The sequence below is a fragment of the Tinamus guttatus genome, unplaced genomic scaffold (assembly GCF_059628265.1).
Source record: "Tinamus guttatus ecotype Peru unplaced genomic scaffold, ASM5962826v1 Tinamus_guttatus_pri_ptg000741l, whole genome shotgun sequence".
Taxonomy (NCBI): Eukaryota; Metazoa; Chordata; class Aves; order Tinamiformes; family Tinamidae; genus Tinamus; species Tinamus guttatus.
In genome coordinates this window covers 252,809-272,466 of record NW_028289275.1, presented here as the reverse complement: position 1 = coordinate 272,466, position 19,658 = coordinate 252,809, and positions in this window count along the sequence as shown.

Sequence of the window (19,658 nt, the reverse complement as noted above, 5' to 3'; positions counted from 1 at the left end):
TTTCTTTCCCCACAGGGTCAATTAAGCAATCTGCAATCAGCAGCTGAAGAAGAAACGGACTGGGCAGCACCAGCGTGAGATCAGTCACAATGCAGGGGAAAAAGGAGGGTCGATCTGCTGGTGGATATGCTGGTAGGATAAAGACTTTCATCTTTTGTGCTCCAAACTGTGGCTGCATATGACCCTCTCTTCCTTCCCTCCAGAAGCTGTGCAAGTAAGACTCAACAATATCAGTTTGAGGCTTACCCAGAAGATATATATATCTATTTTTAATGCCCAGAATTGTTTTTGGGGGGTCTGCAATCTCACCTAAAGCTCCTTTTATCTCTGTAAAGAAAAAGTATATGATGGGCAGACAAGGTATGCTGATGGTGAGGATAGAGGCATGCAGTGAAATACTGTAAACAGCTTCCATTTACCTTGAGCCTGAAGCCAATGTTTTAGATCCCTGTAGAAAAAATAAACAAGCATTGTGTTAGCTGAGAGATTCTGCTTGTTCTTCACTGTCTCATCCTGTTATCATCTGCATACAGATGATAAACACATACAATTAAAAGTGGGTGTTGTTCTGTAACACAAGTGGAGGATATCTGTAAGAATATGCGTAAATTAGATGAAAGATGGGCAAAGTACCTTATTAATTTCCCTACTACAACTTCACCCCCAGAAGAACTGAATTAAGTTAATAAACATGAATTAAAAAGCTAGAACATGTTTTGGTAGCTTATGTTTAAATTCATATGGATGTTGGGCACATTGGCTGTTGCTGCACTGTGAAAAAAGAGGTTTATTGCTTAATAACTTAAACGAAACAGTGTAGAGCAGTAAAATTTTGAAGATCTAGCCCTGGTGATCAGGACAGAACTGTGCTGAAAACCCTGGCCATAAATCTGAAATGGTAAGAGAAGCCTTTTGTGAGTTTACTCACAAATTATTCCTGGGCACCAAAGTGCTGGCAATCAGGTAACTTCTGTCATTTAGATGTTTTACATCTCTGGGACTTCCTACATCTCCAAACTGTCACAGCGAATGTGGACAGAAGAATAAATCACTTAAAACCATAATGGAGCTGTGGCCCATCACAGAGAGTGAATGTTACTTCCAACAGCTATTGCTGGTGCCTTGTGCATCTTGTCAGGTGCAGAAGACGCTCTCTGGTTACAAGGACATCAGTGCCAAAGCTGCCTAGCCACAGAAATGGATCCAACTGATTGTCTTCCACACCTAGCAACTACTGAGTTAACAAGTTCAGGCCTTAGATGGGAGTTGGGAGCATCGTATGTGGCTGAGGCTGTGCTATAGAAAATAGAAGACCATACAGATATCATATAGGGGCCTCAAATCATTCCACTGAAATAATAAACATCACAGAATTACCGAATGATTAAGGGTGGAAGGGACTTTTGGAGATCACCTAGACCAATCCCCCAGCTTGTGCTGTTTGAATGTGTGTTGGGTGGCTCTGGAAAACCTCACATGGGCTTTGCAACCACAGCAATGAGGGCAGGTGCCCAACACAGCACTGTCACTGGTGTGAGAAAAGGGCATTTTGGCCCAGGCATTGGATGAAGCCATGCAGGAGCCAAGAGCCATGTGTGATGGAGGTGACCAAGGTGACAGGGTGGGTCCCCATGGTTTGTTCCATCAGAGGCAGCGACCGTCTCCACAACAGATCTGTTGTGGACGGAATCCCGGGCGACCAGCGAGGACAGAGGCAGCGTGGGATGGAGGTGGCAGGGTTGGACGCGAAAGGTACGGACACGGTGGGGATGGACACCATGGAGATGGATGCCAGGGCAGGTGGAGGCCACAGGAGATGGATCCCACAGAGGACGGACACGGCGGGGGACGGATGCGACAGGGGGACGGACACGGCAGGAGACGGAAGCGGCAGAGGATGGATGCGGCGGGGGACAAAAACAGCGGGGGACGGATGCATCAAGGGAAAGGGGCTGTGGGGTAGGATGTGACATAGTAGAGGCACGGTGGGGACGGAGGTGATGGGGGATGTACACCATGGAGGGTGGATGTCAAGGTGGATGAAGCCCTTAGGGGATGGACATGGTAGGACAGGGTGGGGAGATGGAGGTGGCAGGGGACAGATGCGGTGAGGGAAGGAGATGGCTGGGAATGGATGTGATAAGGCATAGATGGGACGGGGGATGGACACGACGGAGGATGGAGGCCACGGAGGATGGAGGCCACGGGGGATGGAGGCCACGGAGGATGGAGACCGCAGAGGATGGACGCCACGGAGGATGGAGACCATGGAGGATGGAGGCCACGGAGGATGGACACCACGGAGGATGGACGCCACGGAGGATGGAGACCACGGAGGATGGACGCCACGGAGGATGGAGACCGCGGAGGACGGACGCCACGGAGGATGGAGACCACGGAGGATGGACGCCACGGAGGATGGAGACCACGGAGGATGGACACGGCGCGGGACAGACGAGGCAGGAGATGGAAGCAGCAAGAGATGGACACAGCAGAGGAGGCAACAAGGTACAGATACAATGGGAAGGGATGTGGCAGGAGATGAAAATGGTGTGGGAAGGCCACAGTGGGGGGTGGATGCCAGGGTGAATGGATGACATAGGGACAGATCGCAAGGAGCATGGATGCGCCGGGGGACGGACGTGACTGGAGACGGATGTGACAGCGGACGACGCAGCGGGGGACAGATGCCACAGAGGACGGACACCACGGATGAGGGACGCCGCATCAGACAGTCTTCACAGTCAATGGGCACCACGGAGGATGGATGCCGCGGGGGATGAAGGCCACGGGAGATAGAGCCCATGCAGATCAGGTGCGATGGGGCACAGAGGAAATGGGGGAGGGATGCAGAGGGGGACACACACCACAGGGGAGGGATCCTGAGGGCATGAACCTGTGGCAGGCAACAGGCGCAACATTTGCAGTGAGCTCTTCCCACAGTGGTGGTGGCCGCGTGGGGTGTGTGGACACAGAGTTGGTGAGCTACCGAATGCACCTTGGCTGCCGTCTTGCCTGGCCAAGCAAGTGGGATGGGCTGGGACAGGTGAGCTCTATCCCCAACCCTGCGGTATCACACATAGTGCACGTGTCAGGGTTTAAACACCAATGGCATGAGATGGTCCTGAACCACCAGAGACATGAGCTGATCCTGAACCACCGGTGACAAGAGCTGATCCTTGAACACGAGTGGCACAAGCTGATCCCGAACCACCACTGGCGTAAGCTGACCCATCACCACCACTGAAATCAGGCACTGAAATCAGCACCAGTGGCACAGGATCAGGACCACCACCATTGAAATCGAGATCAGTGGCACCAGCTGATCCTTGAGCACAAGTGAAACGAATTGATCGTTCAGGACCAGTGACATTAAGCTGATCATTAGCCACCAGTGCAGTGAAGGAATCCTCGTGGCAAGTGACATGAGCTGATCCTGAACCACCAGTGAACGTGGCTGATTGCGAAGCACCAGTGGTGTGAGTAGATCTTGTATCATCAGTGACATGAGCAGATCCTGAACCACCAGTGGCGTGAGCTGATCCGGAACCACCAGTGGCACAAGCTGGTCTTTGAATATGAGTAACACGAATTGATCATTCAGCACCAGAGACGTGAGCTGATCCATCAGCACCATTGAAATCAGAGTCAGAGGCACAAGCTGATCCTCGAGCACGAGTGAAACGAATTGATCGTTCAGCAGCAGTGACGTGAGCTGATCCATCACCACCATTAAAATCAGCCATTGAAATCAGCATCAGTGACACAGGGTCAGGATCACCACCATTGAAATCAGCATCAGTGACACAAGCTGATTCTTGAGCATGAGTGAAACGAATTGATCGTTCAGCAGCAGTGACGTGAACTGATAATTAGCCACCAGTGCAGTGAAGAAATCTTCACGACCAGTGACATGAGCTGATTCTTGACCACCAGTGACAAGAACTGTTCCTTGAACAGGAGTGACATGAACTGATCACCACCAGTGGCACGAGCTGATTCTGAACCACCAGTGGTACAAGCTGATCTTTGAACATGTGGAATATGAATCTGTTGTTCACCACCAGTGACATGAGGTGATCTCTAGCCACCAGTGAATGGAGCTCATCTTAAACAACCAGTGACATGAGGTGATCCTGAACCACCAGTGACGTGAGCTGATCCTTGACTACCAGTGACAAGAGCTGATCTTTGACTACCAGGAACACGGTTGATTCTGAACCACCAGTGGTGTGAGGTGATCCTGAACCATCGCGGACATGAGCTAATCCTGAACCACCAGTAGTGCAAGCTACTCCTTGAACGTGAGTGAAACGAATTGATCATTCACCACCAGTGAAAGGAGCTGATCCTGAACCACCAGTGGTGCAAGCTGATCTTTGAATATGAGTAATACGAGCTGATCGTTGGCCGCTAGTTCACTGAGCTGATCTTTAGTCACCAGTGAAAGGAGCTGATCCTAAACGACAAGTGACATGGGCTGATCCTGAACCAGCAGTGACACAAGCTGATCCTTTGCCACCAGTGGTGACATGAGTTGAGCTTTCCCTCGCATTGGCACGACGTGATCCTCAAACACAAGTGACACAAATTGATTGTTCACTTCCAGTGATGTGTGCTGATGCATCACCACCATTGGACTCAGCCATTGAAATCAGCATCAGTGACACAGGATCAGGATCACCACCATTGAAATCAGGATCAGTGGCATAAACCGATCCTTGAGCATGAATGAAACGAACTGATCGTTCAGCACAAATGATGTACGATGATCACCAGTCACCAGTGGAGTGAAGGAATCCTTATGACAAGTGACAAGAGCTGATCCTTGAACAAGAGTGACAGAAATTGATCGGTCACCACCAGCGACATGAGCTGATCTCTAATCACCAGTGGATTGAGCTAATCCTAAACAACAGGTGACACGAGGTCATCCTGAACCACCAGTGGCACGAGCTGATCCTTGCACATGAGTGATATGGATGGATCGTTCATCACCATTGGAGTGAGCTGATGCTTGAACACTAGTGACACAAACTGATCATCTACCACCAGTGGCAGGAGCTGATCCTGAACCACCAGTGACATGAGCTGATCCTTGACTACTAGTGACACGTTTGATTCTGAATCACCAGTGGTGTGAGGTCATCCTGAACCATCAATGACATGAACTGGTCCTCAACCGTGAGTGGCACGAGCTGATCCCTGAGCAGCACAAGCTGATCCCTGAGCATGAGTGACACGAATTGATCAATCACCACCAGTGATGTGAGATGATCCATCACCACCATTGGACTCAGCCATTGAAATTAGGATCGGTGGCACAGAATCAAGATCACCACCATGGAAATCAGGATCTGTGGCACAAACTGATCCTTGAGCATGAGTGAAACGAATTGATCATTCAGCATCAGTGACGTGAGCTGATCATTAGCCATCACTGAAGTAATCCTCACGAACAGTGACAAGAGGTGATCCTTGACCATGAGTGACACGAATTGATCGTTCACCACCAGTGACAAGAGCAGATCCTGAACCATCAGCTGCTGATCCTGAACCACCAGCGACAAGAGCTGATTCTTGAGCTCAAGGGACATGAGCTGATCCTTGAACAGAAGTGGCATGAATTGATTGTTCACTACCAGTGATGTGCGCTGATCCATCACCACCATTGGACTCAGTCATTGAAATCAGTGTCAGTGGCACAGGACCAGGACCACCACACTGAAATCAGAATCAGCAGCACAAGTCAATCCTTGAGAATGAGTGAAGTGAATTGATCGTTCAGCACCAGTGGCACAAGCTAATTCTCAAGCACCAGTGATACAAGCTGGTCTTCAAACATGAGTGATGTTAATTGATTGTTCACCACCAGTGACATCAGCTAATCTCTAGCCACCAGTGGATTGAGCTCATCCTAAACAACTAGTCACACAAGGTGATCATGAACCACCAGTGGCACGAGGTGATCCTGAACCGTCAGTGACAAGAATTGATCTCGAACCACCAATGGCACAAGCTTATCTTTAAACATGAGTAATGCGAGTTGATCGTTCACCACCAGTGGATTCAGCCGATCTTTAGTCACGAGTGGGATGAACTGATCCTAATTGACAAGTGAGATGGGCTGATCCTTCATCACCAGAGACATGAACTGATCCTTCACCATCACTGGTCATATGAGCCAATCTTTCCTTTGCATTGGCACAAGCTGATTGTGAAGCACCAGTGGCACGAACTGATCCTGAACCACCAGTGACACTGACATTGCTAATTCTATAGTAACCTGGACCCCTTGCAATAAATGACTGTGGTATTGCCATTGAAACCTGTTGAAATTCATATTTGTGTATGTGCCACTCATGTGCATGTCAATAAAACACATTTCTGTGTTTTATTTCTGTGCTGCTGGCTGAACTGCCTGTGATTTGCTCTATCCATCTTTAACACGGAGTCTCCTGTGAAATGCTTGCTGATAGCAGAGTTAAGGGGTCACATAAGGCATTAGGAGAAATCAGTCTTGTCTAGAAGCTAATAAATGTCTACAGTGGGTCCAAAATAGGTTTGTGAACAGTGGAGCTGAGGAAAATGGTCTTGCTCTGGGTCACGAGTGGCAGACTTTTTGTTGGTTGTTTTTAATATGTAGCATGCTCAGAAATGAGCTGATTCTATGATAGACCTTGGAGGCTTGACCCCACAGAGAGAGGTTACAAATGCTCAAAAAGAAGAGCTTAAATCAGATTTTCTGCCATATTAGACACTGGAGAACTCACTCCTCAGCTGAGACTTCTTACCTCTGTGAGCTCTATAATAGCTGATAAAAATACAAATATATCATCAGCTGCCAGAACAGCTCTTCATTTTGGACTTTGCCACATTCCCTATAAATTGTATTGGAAAAGACTGTCTCTGAGAGCACTAACTTGCTGTCAATGTTCACTGAAATTCAGCATTGGAACCAGATGGTGCTGGGGAAGGACCGACAGACAGATACAGGCAGGAGCCTGGCAGCAGCCTCCTTCCCCTAAGAGATCTTGCCAAGGAACATTAGTGACCCAAAATATTAAGTCCTCCCAACTAATAACTTCCCTGCTATCTTAACATTTTTTTTTCCCTAGTGATTTCACTTAGCTAAGCAGATGCCAAACAATTTATCACAAAGTCAAGGCTGATAGCACACATATATACAAATTTAACTCAGTGGCTTTGTCGCAGCCCCATTATCTGTGATTTCAGCTTGCAAAGTAGCAGACACTCTGCACCTCAGCGACTCTGATCATTAGAGATGCCAGGTGAGGTGTGGAGGTGCTGGAAAGAGGTTGAAGGTCCTTTCCAGGTGCCACGTGCACCCGGCTGCCATGAGGGGACCCTGTTCACGGAGTGAGTAGGTCCCATCTTGCATGTTAAACACTCCTCAGAGCACCCATGGTGCGAAGTTTTGGGGAGCACTGCTGAAATTCAGCTTAGAAAAATGTGTTTTTTGACTAGCAAACCTCATAAATTCTTAGAGCAGTCAAAAACGGCGGCCACATAAATCAGCTTCTCTTAGTCTATAATGGGAAGGCCTCAAGAGTTCCTAATTTTCAGGATGAATTTATTTTCTTTAAATGAAACAGGAGCATGAATAGCTGAAGAAAATAATGGCAAACACAGCAGGAGATGTAAAATATCTTGACCAGCACTTGTGTCTGTCTCTCTTCTATGGTCTGAACCGAAGCATTTACTGACAGCGGCGCTGTCTCAGCTCAGCACTGCTGTAAAAATAGAAGAAACAGAAGTGGCAGAAGAGATTTCGATGTACTGTATTGTTTATACAAAAGCATGTTGATAACCTCATATGTCTGCGACAAAATGCTTTTTCTCCATCCTCTTTATGCAGCCTGAACTGCAGGTCCTCAACTGATCAAAAGATTCCCACTTCCTAGAGCACCTGGCTAGAAACCTGGGTTATTCCTCTACAGTAGACGTTTTCCAGGTCTATGAATTAACTACTTTTATTTTGTGCTAAAAAACAGTAGAAATAATGCCTAAGCTTTTTTTTTTTTTTTTTTACTTTTCAAGCTAAGTAATTCCAAAATATATAGCACTTTTAACTTTGGAGTGAAACACTGTTGTTTAACTGTAGGCAGTGACATGCTGCAGCACTGGTAGGTGCCAGGTAAAATGGCACTACATCTGAATTGTAGGAAGGCTTCATCAAGCAGAATATTAACTGGAAGTTGATGAAGAAAGTCATTAATGCCACACTATTGCATTGTAAGGTCTTATCACGAGTGTTGAATGAATATTGTGTCTTGTCTGGGCACCAAACTACTCTTTTGCTGTTGGTAAATATAGGTGCCAAGTATTTAACATTAGAACACATGCTTTCAAAGCAGTGTATTGCATTTGTTGCCTGATGGAGAGAGAAATAAGCAGATAATTTTCAAGTCAGAGTCTCTCAATCAACAGGTTTCTTTTCCTTTGCAGTCTATGAATATACTTTCCACTTTGGCTATGAAACTCGTTCTTTTCCAAATATACAGTTGAGTATTTCTTAAACACAAATAAGTGTTTAATAGAGTTCTCCATTAATATTAATGTGTCTATGAACACACGTATTTGTTTAGAATGGAAACTTCAGAAGCCATTAAAATAGCTTGGCACTGTTCCCTTGTCCAAGCCAGTATTTCTTCCGTAACTCTCACTAAGAGGCTTTCTAACTTGTGTTTATTGCTTTCTCCTGCATAATTTTTCACTGTGCTTATGGCTAATTAAAATTGAAGGAGGAGAATAGGCTTTCCTTACTGCAAAGGACAGATATTTGATACAGTCTCCCAGTTATCCATCCATAATTCACCTAGAACAAGACTGGCCTGGTTGAGTTGTCAGCCTTGAGTACCTCTTTCTGTCGTGATCTTTGAGGAAGAAGACAGAAGGAGGCTCATCTTCTAATAGGGAGTTTCATCACTTTTCAGGGCCAGTTGAGATATCTGCCAAGTGACAAAATGCTTGGGCCAAAGCTGAGGCCAAGACCTTGCTCATTGACTGCATGGAAAACAGCCTAGTGTGGAAAGGCTCTGAGAACTGATGTGTGAGAACTTGTGTTGTCTTTATGGCCAGTGACTTTAAATAGCTGGAAGACCATTAATGAACTTAGCCATGTGCTGCATTCATATTCTTGGCTCATAGATGGACAAACAGAGGTAGAAAAAAGTGTTGAGCCTGTAGTCTTTTTCTCCTGAAATTACGAAGCTCTTAAAATAATATTTTCATGAAGTTCATACCAGCTGTAGACATCTCTGCTGTGAAGCCTGCAGGTGAGCTCTATGTCTAGGCTTTGTTGATAGTCAGTGGAGAGAAAAAGGCCTCACTTCAGCAATTCTCTCAAAATATTGGAATCCATGAATGTTGGTAGCTGTGATTTGCTGGTTGCGCATACCACTGGAGTCCATAGCAGGTATAAATCCCTACAAAAACCACACCACTCAAATACTGCAGAAACCTATTTATATGCTCAGGCTTTTTTAAAAAAAATTTGGTCTTATTTTTGGATCATGCAGCAAACCTTGAAGATTTTTTTGCTTCTGGTTGACACTAAGACTCAATCTTGCAGCTTTTGTGGTGAAAAGTTGCTAATGGTAACCAAGTAGAGTTTGCGGTAAACTAGACTTGTCCGACGTCGGCCTCTTGTGAGATAGTTGGTATGATGGAACTGAAAGGTGGAACTTTTCAAGAATGAAAGCCAGAAGACGTGGGGCAGATTCCTGTCTTTGGTGTACTTTTGCATTTCCATCCCTAAAATCTTATTTTCAAAGCTCTCAAATTTGAGTCCTTAGTGCTCCTGCACACAGAATTTTGCATCGACCTGTAATGAGCCTGCCTAAAACAAACTCTTAGCTCATTTCCTATGAAAACTGAGCTTGTATCCCTAAAACTCATATCCTATTAAAAAAACAGGTTGATATTAAACTTGGAGAAGAGTCTCCTGTTCTGCATAACTACAGGAGCAAACTAAATATCTTGCTGACCTGTAATGCTATAATTTTAAGAAGACATTCATCCCAATAGAACCGGCTTGTGTTGCAGAGCAGTGTGTGCTCATGATATGACTCTGATATTGGGACTTAATTGCTTTTCTTATATCCATGCATTATTCACACATTGCTACAGTTGCAACCGGTGGCAAACTCCTTTTGGCTCCGGATGCTCTATTACAGTAATATGTTTATTAGAGTGATGCAAGGTCAGGTCGACCTCAGTTCTTCTATTGCAAATGACACTACTGAAACTAATAGTTTTTGTGCTGTAAACCAATGTAAGTGAGACCCAAATCAGGACTTTGAAGTCTTAATTTACTTTATTACTGATCTAGATAGATGATTATTATGTACATTAAGTATTAATGTTACTGTTTTATTTATAACAGAGATATGTCTTACACGTTTCTTAGATGTTTCTTCAGATGAATGGCTGGAAGGGAAAACTGAGCAAGGTGCACTTACCTAAGATAATCATGGCTGAACAGACATTAGTCTTCAAACTTTGGGGTCTAGAAAGACCTTTGCAACCCATGATCTTACATAAGAATATGATCTTGTGAAAAAGTGAGGGTTTTGCAAGGCTCTGAACCCAAGTGTCAGATGTGACTAGAGGACAGCAGAGCAGTTAGCGACCACTATAAAGAGAGTCTGTCCTCTAACAGAGGCATTTTAATAGCAAAACTAAGCAATCTGTATTCCCCCTAATAAGCTATTGTCAAACTGTTGGTGAGATGTTCATGGTATCTCCAGAGCTCAGAGATGGTGGACTTCAGTGGTCCACAAAACCTTGCTCTTTCACTGCAAGAGCGCACAGCTCCACAGTGTTTGCAGGTTCACAAGATAAGTGTTGTGGCCATCACTTGTAATTTGCCCTGTCCATTTTTTAGGCAGATAGTGCCTTTGCTTGCCCACCCATACGCTGCTTTCTTTGCTCAAAGTGCATCTTATCTACTTCCAATTTCCCCAAGACTCTTCTGTCAGCTTTCAGTCCTAAATCACCCAATGCCCATCGTTGCTATCATTTGAGGTGTTTGATCATGGCTTAAACTAACTGAATCACCTGATATAAATTTTAGGTGGGAAGCCAGATACGAAATCTTGATTCTTTTCTTAGGTCTTTAACAAGTAACCAAAGAGAGATGTCCTTTTCTGCGCTTCAGCAGTAGTTGTAACTCTCATTGCTGTGTCTACCTCCTGGAGACCATCACAGTCAGAAGGTCCCTGTGCCCCTTTCCTTAATGCCTCTGCTGTAACCTCCTTCATAAACATGTTCAGCTCCACCCTGAAGTCAGCTGGATGTCATGTCCCATTCGTAAAGGATTGCTCAGAAAATGCACTACTTTTTGTCTCGATCCTTCCCTCTAATTTCCAGTGAAAACTTATTCGTGAGGAGCTGATGCTTAAATGTGCTTTCTATCTTCAATTGCTCTTCTCTCTTTGCTCTGCTTAGCAAAAATAATCATATCTCTGGGCGTGAATTATTGGTTCCTCTCATAAGATGGACTCTCTCTTCCTCTGATCACCCACCCCTTCACCCACCTGCTTTTCACTGTCTGTCTCAGTGTGAATTAACCACATTATTCTTCTGCAGGTGATCAGAAGAGTACATAGTATTTCTTACTATTGTCATTGTCCGTAGTGGCCACTGAGTGGCCATCACCATTCTCATCTGGAAATACCTTGTCTATTATGTCTTGGAGCATATTTTCATCCAAGGAATGAAAAGACTTTTTTCTTCATACTAATGGTTGCTGTAATTTTCTTAATTAGACCCATGTCTTTCACTTTTCGCCTGGTCTCCTTAAGTTCTGGCTTATTTATTCTCGTTTCAGAACTCCTTCCTGTCTCCTCTTCCCTGGCTCACAGTGCTTGAATCACTCCATACCTTCTAGCTGAATTAAGTGATTTTTCCCCATGGCATCCTATTGCGTGACATGCAAAACATGAAAGCTTCCACTTTTGCATTTTTTTTTTTAAAAATAACCAATAATCTGAGATGGAATTCAGGTCAGTTGGGCAAGAGGAATTGCAGCTGGAAATGGAGGCGATGGTTCAGTACTTGGGAACATGGAGCAAATCTAGCAAGACTGGATATTGAAAGCTAGTATCTCCTGGGCCATTTACTTCAATATCGCAGATATTCTTAGCTATATAGGATGGAATCTATCAAACAAGGATCTATGCCTTGAGAAGATGCTTCTGCCATTCTGCATGCTGATTTTAACTTGCACTTTTTTTTTCTTTCCTTGTACAGTTATGGATAAATAACCCATAATAACCCCATGATAGCAGATTTGCTCAAAGTACAATTAGTCTTTTTTTTTCCCCCTCTCTCTGTTATCATCGTCCCTGATATTTCATATCCCTGATATGAAACCTTGCTGGTTTCATATTTCTTTAAAGCACTCATTCTGTTTGGAATGGGTCACAGCTGACTGCCTCTGGCACTTAAATGTCCAAGTGCTGGCTGGTGCACTCGGGCTTCTCTCTTGGCTGCCCAAGGTGGTACATCTGGGACTGCAGGAAGAAAGTTTTCTTTCCCCACAGGGTCAATTAAGCAATCTGCAATCAGCAGCTGAAGAAGAAACGGACTGGGCAGCACCAGCGTGAGATCAGTCGCAATGCAGGGGAAAAAGGAGGGTCGATCTGCTGGTGGATATGCTGGTAGGATAAAGACTTTCATCTTTTGTGCTCCAAACTGTGGCTGCATATGACTCTCTCTTCCTTCCCTCCAGAAGCTGTGCAAGTAAGACTCAACAATATCAGTTTGAGGCTTACCCAGAAGCTATATATATCTATTTTTAATTCCCAGAATTGTTTTTTGGGGGGTCTGCAATCTCACCTAAAGCTCCTTTTATCTCTGTAAAGAAAAGGTATCTATGATGGGCAGACAAGGTATGCTGATGGTGAGGATAGAGGCATGCAGTGAAATACTGTAAACAGCTTCCATTTACCTTGAGCCTGAAGCCAATGTTTTAGATCCACGTAGAAAAAAATAAACAAGCGTTGTGTTAGCTGAGAGATTCTGCTTGTTCTTCACTGTCTCATCCTGTTATCATCTGCACACAGATGATAAACACATAGAATTAAAAGTGGGTGTTGTTCTGTAACACAAATGTAGGAGATGTGTAAGAATATGTGTAAATTAGATGAAAGATGGGCAAAGTACCTTATTAATTTCCCTACTACAACTTCACCCCCAGAAGAACCCAATTAAGTTAATAAACATGAATTAAAAAGCTAGAACATGTTTTGGTAGCTTATGTTTAAATTCATATGGACGTTGGGCGCATTGGCTGTTGCTGCACTGTGAAGAAAGAGGTTTATTGCTTAATAACTTAAACGAAATAGTGTAGAGCAGTAAAATTTTGAAGATCTAGCCCTGGTGATCAGGAGAGAACTGTGATGAAAACCCTGGCCATAAATCTGAAATGGTTAGAGAAGCCTTTTGTGAGTTTACTGCTTTATTTCTCTTTATTTATTTGCACATGAAGTGGTCTGTTAGTAAATCTTATGAGCCTCTGACAAATGACCAAGAAGATTTATGTTTTCACAAGTCCTTTTTTTACTGTATGGTTGAATTATTCTGTTTTGTAGCTCCTCAAGAAAAGATATCTGCTATTTAAATATCAGCACAATTGGTCCCTTGTGTGTTGAAGCCAAACTGTTGAATTTGCCAACAAGACTATATACATCCAGCAGATCCAGAAATCCAGCAGAACCAAGGTCTTGTTATGCAGGAGAGATCATGCCCCAGTTCAGCTGATTAACACCATCATCATCCTGATGGAGCAGGAGACTTCAGCTAGAGAGCCCAGGAACCATCCAGCGTGACAAGTCCTTGTGCTGTATGGGCAGTGGGGTCTGGGGTGACCAGATCAAAATGTAGCTGTTTGCAACCTCAGATAGAAATGTCTGTGCAGATAAGTGGTAAAGTTGGGTTGCTACTGCTCAGTACGGTAAAACAACAGTTTTTAAAGTAGTTCTATGAGCAAAAGATGGGCAAGCATGATGGCTCTTGACACAGTGATGCTTTATTTCGGGATGGCCCATTCAGTAGAGGTTGATTTGATTTCAGAGGAGGACAGGGGATCAGCAAAGCTTAGAAGTAAGGCTGGAAATGGGCTGCTTTTCTAAGTCACTAATTTTACAGACATTGACACACCATTTGCTGCAATGGGACGGGAAGCTCTTGTGTAGCTGGGGATAGAGGTGCCTGTGGACCAACAGCACAGAGGATACACGGGAGGAACTTCTAGTGATGTGGTGGGTCCTGGAGAAAATTATTTGTATGCTTACAGCCCCTTGCAGTTATTTCTGCAGGAAATAACTAGATCACCTATGATGGTGTGAAACTAAATCCATAGCCCAGACAGATAATGGCTATTAACTTCTCTTGTGTTAGGTCTGAATCCCCAAAACTTGAGGAGATTTCCTGTTTTCGTGTCAGCTTAGCAGAAAGTTTTGTATTTATTTTGTGTTATCTGGGTAAATTCAGCTGCAATTATTTAACTTTTCTCCCTTCCCAGGGAGAAGTATATATCCTTACCCTCTTGTTTCTTGGCAGCTTGTGACAATGTCTCTAATCCTCCTTGGCAGAAGTTTTATACATGAAATAATTCTCTTAGCAAAAATTTTTGTTCATGATTTATTTCCATGCCCCACACTCCGTCCTTGCATCAATGACTAAAATAGTCCAAGTGAAGAGATGTAGGCCAAAAGTTGACTTTCTTTCAGTCTTTGTCTAATCTAGTTTGCTGCAAAGCCTTAATTCTTCTTTGAGATAAGGGCTCTTGGGAGGAGGAAGCGGAATTTGTGTGAGGTCAGCAGGGCTATGGAGTGACTCAGATTCAATGTGAATAAGAGCCCCAGAAAAGAGCAATGAACTTGCTGGATGCCAGCTCTCCAGAACAGCCTCCAGCCACCATTGCACTGCCTGCCAAAGGCAGAAGAATGAGCCAAGGAAATGGCTTGTAAATCTGGGTAGCTTTGGGCTACTTTCAAAGGTTCAAAAGACCAAGAGCTTCTTGATCCCTCTGGAAGAAGACCTGTGATTTCTGAGGGAATCACCAACTTGCTCATGTGCAAGTGTGCAAGCTCATAAATATGATGCCAGGAGGTGGCTCTTGAAGTGGAGTACCACAGTCTGGGTGGGTTTTGTAGGCTGATAGGGTTTCTAGTCCATGGAAACCCTGCAAAAGAAAGCTTCCTTCAGGTCCTTCCCAACAAAAGGTCTTTGGAGAGTCAGCTCTCACCTTGAAAATACCCCAAAATGGGGATGACCAGTGTTTGCAAGAGTGACCAGGTGAAGAGAAAGCAGGCATCTATATATAAAGCCTGAATAATGCAACTTTGCTTTATTTTAAAAAGAAAAATATATATCAGCAGATTTGCAGCTGTTCTCAGAAACCTTCCATGCTTAGAGCAGAGTTAAGGGCCAAGGTTCTTCACGTGCAGTGTGATCAATGGCTGTTGCATTGTGCTGACACCCAAATCCTCAGGAAAGGATGCCAAATGCTTGGTGTGCCTCATTTCCAAGGTGCTCTTCAAAGAAATAGCTGTTTTTACAGCAGAGGCAGCATCATGCACTGGCAGAGGATGTTAGCTCTGCCCTGGGCTTTAGGCAAGGCATCAGTAATGTTTTCTTATCTCTAGGATTTAAAGGATGAGAGAAGCTGTGCAGCTCTTGGTCCACTACTGGGTGCCAGCAGATGTGTAAAGTATTTGTAGGATTTTCGACCTTTTTCAGGAGTAAGTGACTGCTGAAGCAGCCCCGAGGGAAGGCTCTGTGCTGCCAAGACAGATGGTGGCTGAGAAATCAGTAATGCCAGAGCTGGGGAAGAGCAGCCCTCGAGCCTCCTACAGAGTATTTATTTTGTGAAATACCACAGCAATGTCACCTGCTCACAAAGTGATTATTTTTGGAATGCTCCCTGTGAGCCTGTTTCCCTAGGCCCAGGGGGCTGAGTGCAACAAAAGCTGCATAAAGGCAGGAAATACTGATATTGTCATTATTTTTGGGGAGGATGCCTATTTTATTTTGCTGGCAGATGAGATCTAGTGGAGAAGACAAGGTAGCTGGATCCGTTCCTGGCTCAGCTGTTGGGATTCTTAGTTAGGATCTTGTCCATGCTCCTACCCTTGTCCTAGTGATTGGCATCTTGCTTGTCTGAACAAGGGCTTTGGGGAAAGGAGCATCCGTCTAGACATGGTTGTGTGCGGAGGTTTCTCTAATGCTGATAATGCCAACAATATCTTAGAGTAAATCATCATTTAAAGCACAGGCAGAACTTTGGCTGTTATATACGGATAAAACCTGAGCTGACGTGCCTTAATCATTGATCAGGACCTTAATTATTGCTGCTATTCTGCTCTCTAAAGCCAGAGCCTGACAAGCAGATCCTGGCTTTTCTTACAGAGATATAATTCACTTGAAGCTGGAGAATATACATTAGGTTCTGTCCATTTAACAGTCATTATATTGATTATGGGTCTGAACTCTGCAAACATTTACTCCAGCTTGCTAATGTCAACAGTGACATTAGCTTCACCAGCAGCAGTAAATTCTCCTAGAGATCATGTCGTTTGCATAAAATATTACATCTGTTTGGATTTAGCAGCCTGTGCACATAGGTTTAAATAAAAATAAAAGTAATGTTCTTTAACTGTATAATGTTAAATAAACAATGGTAGAAACATCTGCTAGTTTTGATTTTTAATTTACTGTATAATAGCTTACATCATAATAAATGGTGTGTGATCTGGCTGTGACTTTGAATTTGTCAGGAAGCTTGCAGCCAAATCACTGAATTTAATGGTAGTTGTGCAAGCAGCTTCACTATATGTCAAATCAGAGGAGCCATTATTGAATTTTAAAAGGCAGAATTACTGTGTTGTTTGCATTAAATCTTAATGCTATTTTGGATTTAGAGCAGTAGTATTTTTCCCTCAGAGGTATGCATGAAATAGAGTTTCTGTTTCCAAATACGAAAACCAAACAAGGCTTCGGTGCAGTAGCTTGAATCCCAATTTTGAAGGGGTTAGATGTATCCAAAAGTAATTTCAAATCTGTCTGAAATGAAAGAGTATATTTCCCACGTTGGATATATTGCTCTAGCGTGGTCTTTTTTTGGTGAATTAGGAGAATTTTAATCGTATGCTCTCATGTTACTCATTGTTCTCAATCTAAATCCCAGCACCACGATCTGCATTACAGATAAAACCAACAGTTATTAAACGTGACAATTAAAACAATAAAGTACTGACACCAAAAAAATGAGAACATATTTACGTTTCTCTAGGGCTGGCAAATGAAAGGGAATTGGCTTGTTGGATTTGCTCGTCTCTGGGCAGTCTCACTTCCACTCACCGCTGCAGCATGGGCTGCCAGTGCCCCTTGGGATGGGGTGAGAAATAATGGATGGGAATGTATAATACCTTTCTTATATGGGTGTGTATATATATTTCTTTTTTTCTACAAAGCCTTGCTTTGGGTAAAACAAAGCATCTTTGAAGATTTGGTGCCCTAGACTGATTATGCTTTTAGCTTCTCTCTATTTCTAAGCTTATATTAAAAAAATCTTATTCTATAAAGTACTTGTGGGGCTAAGGCTGCGGAGTAACCCACAGAGGTGCAGGAAAAGGACTTCCCAAGTCCGTGATTGTGTTTTGTTTATTCATTTTTCATGGAGATAATGGCAAGAGGGTGATAAAACAGTTTTCATAAAACAGGCCACTTGATCACAGCCTGGACAGATTTTCTCTTGGTCCAATAACCAAACCAGCCTTCCTGAACATTTAATATTATACAATAGACTGAGGTTTTAAAATAATGTTTGTAGCTCTTATTTAAACCAGCTTTTCATGGGCTGCAACATGGGATGTTTTTTGGATTTTATTTGCTTGTGATTTCATGTGGCAAACTGCTAGCTGTTGGGTTTTCCTCCCTGTGCTCTTCCTAACATTATGAGCTTGTTCTAGCTGGCACGTGGTCCAGGGAAGTCTCCAGATCTGCAGAACTGCTTGGTCCCAAGGCACTGCTGGCAGAGGAGTCCACATCCCTTGGCTGGCGCATGGCAGTAATAAGTGTAATGGACTCATCTGGATAATTATTACTTGCATGGCATCTCTGGTTTCTCTAGCCCATGCTTGACTTCCTCACCTCTTGTATAATAAAGCAAAGAGGTTTCGCCTTGTTGGCCACGCTGGCTTTCGGCCCGTTACCTCTCCTGCCATTGTCCCCTCCAGCAATTTGATCACCTAGTTCCTTGGCTCGCTACTTAATGAACACCATTAATTAAGGTGCCCTCCTAAAGGAGAACATGTTGGTGTTCTTTATTTGGTGTAGAAGTGCTGTTGTTGGCATGCACAGAGTGGTTGCTCTGCTCAGTGTTCCTGGTGGGGTCCACCACTGCTGGCCCTCCAGGTATGTGTCCCTGCGGGATGCAGGAAGAGCTGAGAGATGCAGAATGAAACACAAGGAACAAACACCAGCTGATTTCCTCCTCCCTTTTCTTCCTCCTGCCCTTCTCTGTGTCTCCAGACACCTGTGGCCAAAACTTGTGTTTGCAAGGACTGCAGTTAGTTGATGTTTCTGACCTCTTGATGTTGTTTCCCATAGCCTTTGACATGGGAAACATATTTTTGTGCATTTCAGCCTAACGCAGCTGCATGGTCCGTTTGCTATGTGCTCCACTAGCGTTCAAGTGAGGTGGTAAGTTCAGGTGGAATGACCTGCTCAGCCTGGTGCAGGTCCTTGGCTGGCCTGCACTGGGTGCGAGGTGGAGAGGATCTGGCTGAGCTCCTAATGTCCAACATCCTGTGGCAACCTAGGGTGCAGAGGGGCCTTAAAACCAACATCAATATTTCTGCTCATAAACCTTACCCGTGAAACCGCCACGCTGGGCCCACTGTGGAGCTCAAAGCCAAGTGCTCTCCGGGTGCCCTCAGCATCCAGGTGCTTCTGCTTCATTCTTCACTTCGTGGTGTTCTTGAAAGGGGAGAAAAAGTATCCTTTGAAATCATTAAAGCTAATGTAAGTCACAGTCTCTTTACAAGAAAATGCTGCCAATGGGAAACCACACGCCTAGCTGTTAATTGTAGATTAAGGTGTAGATCACACCTTAATTAGGGCTGACTGCCCACCTGGAATAAACAGAAGTCACTTAAGTTACCTAAAACAGCTGGTAATTTGCTTCCTTATGTGCTGGACAGTACTTAAGTCCAATGAAATCCGTGGCCTCTGCAAGGCTGATTTTCATTGCTCTCCAAAAAGGCAGCTGGAGAAGCAAGTAAAAATGCAGCTAGGGTCTCTCATGTTTTCTCTTGCTGCAAAACTCCCTCAAAGACAATCACTTGGATTATGTTCTTCCCAAATCCATGCTGCTGAGCTCATTTGGTCATTTGGTCAAACAAAGCTTCTGCAAGCTTTGAGATGCCTCTGTTCATGCAAAAAGCAGCAGATAGAGTTGTTGAACATCTTGAATTTACTGAGTATGTGTGGGCTCAGCATGATTTTTTTAAAAACACATGGTAAGCCACAGTCACGGTTCAATCTATTTTTAATTGTTGCTAATTAATTTTTAGCTGAGCTTAAACCTTGTGAATTAAACTGATTTTATATATTTTTATATATAT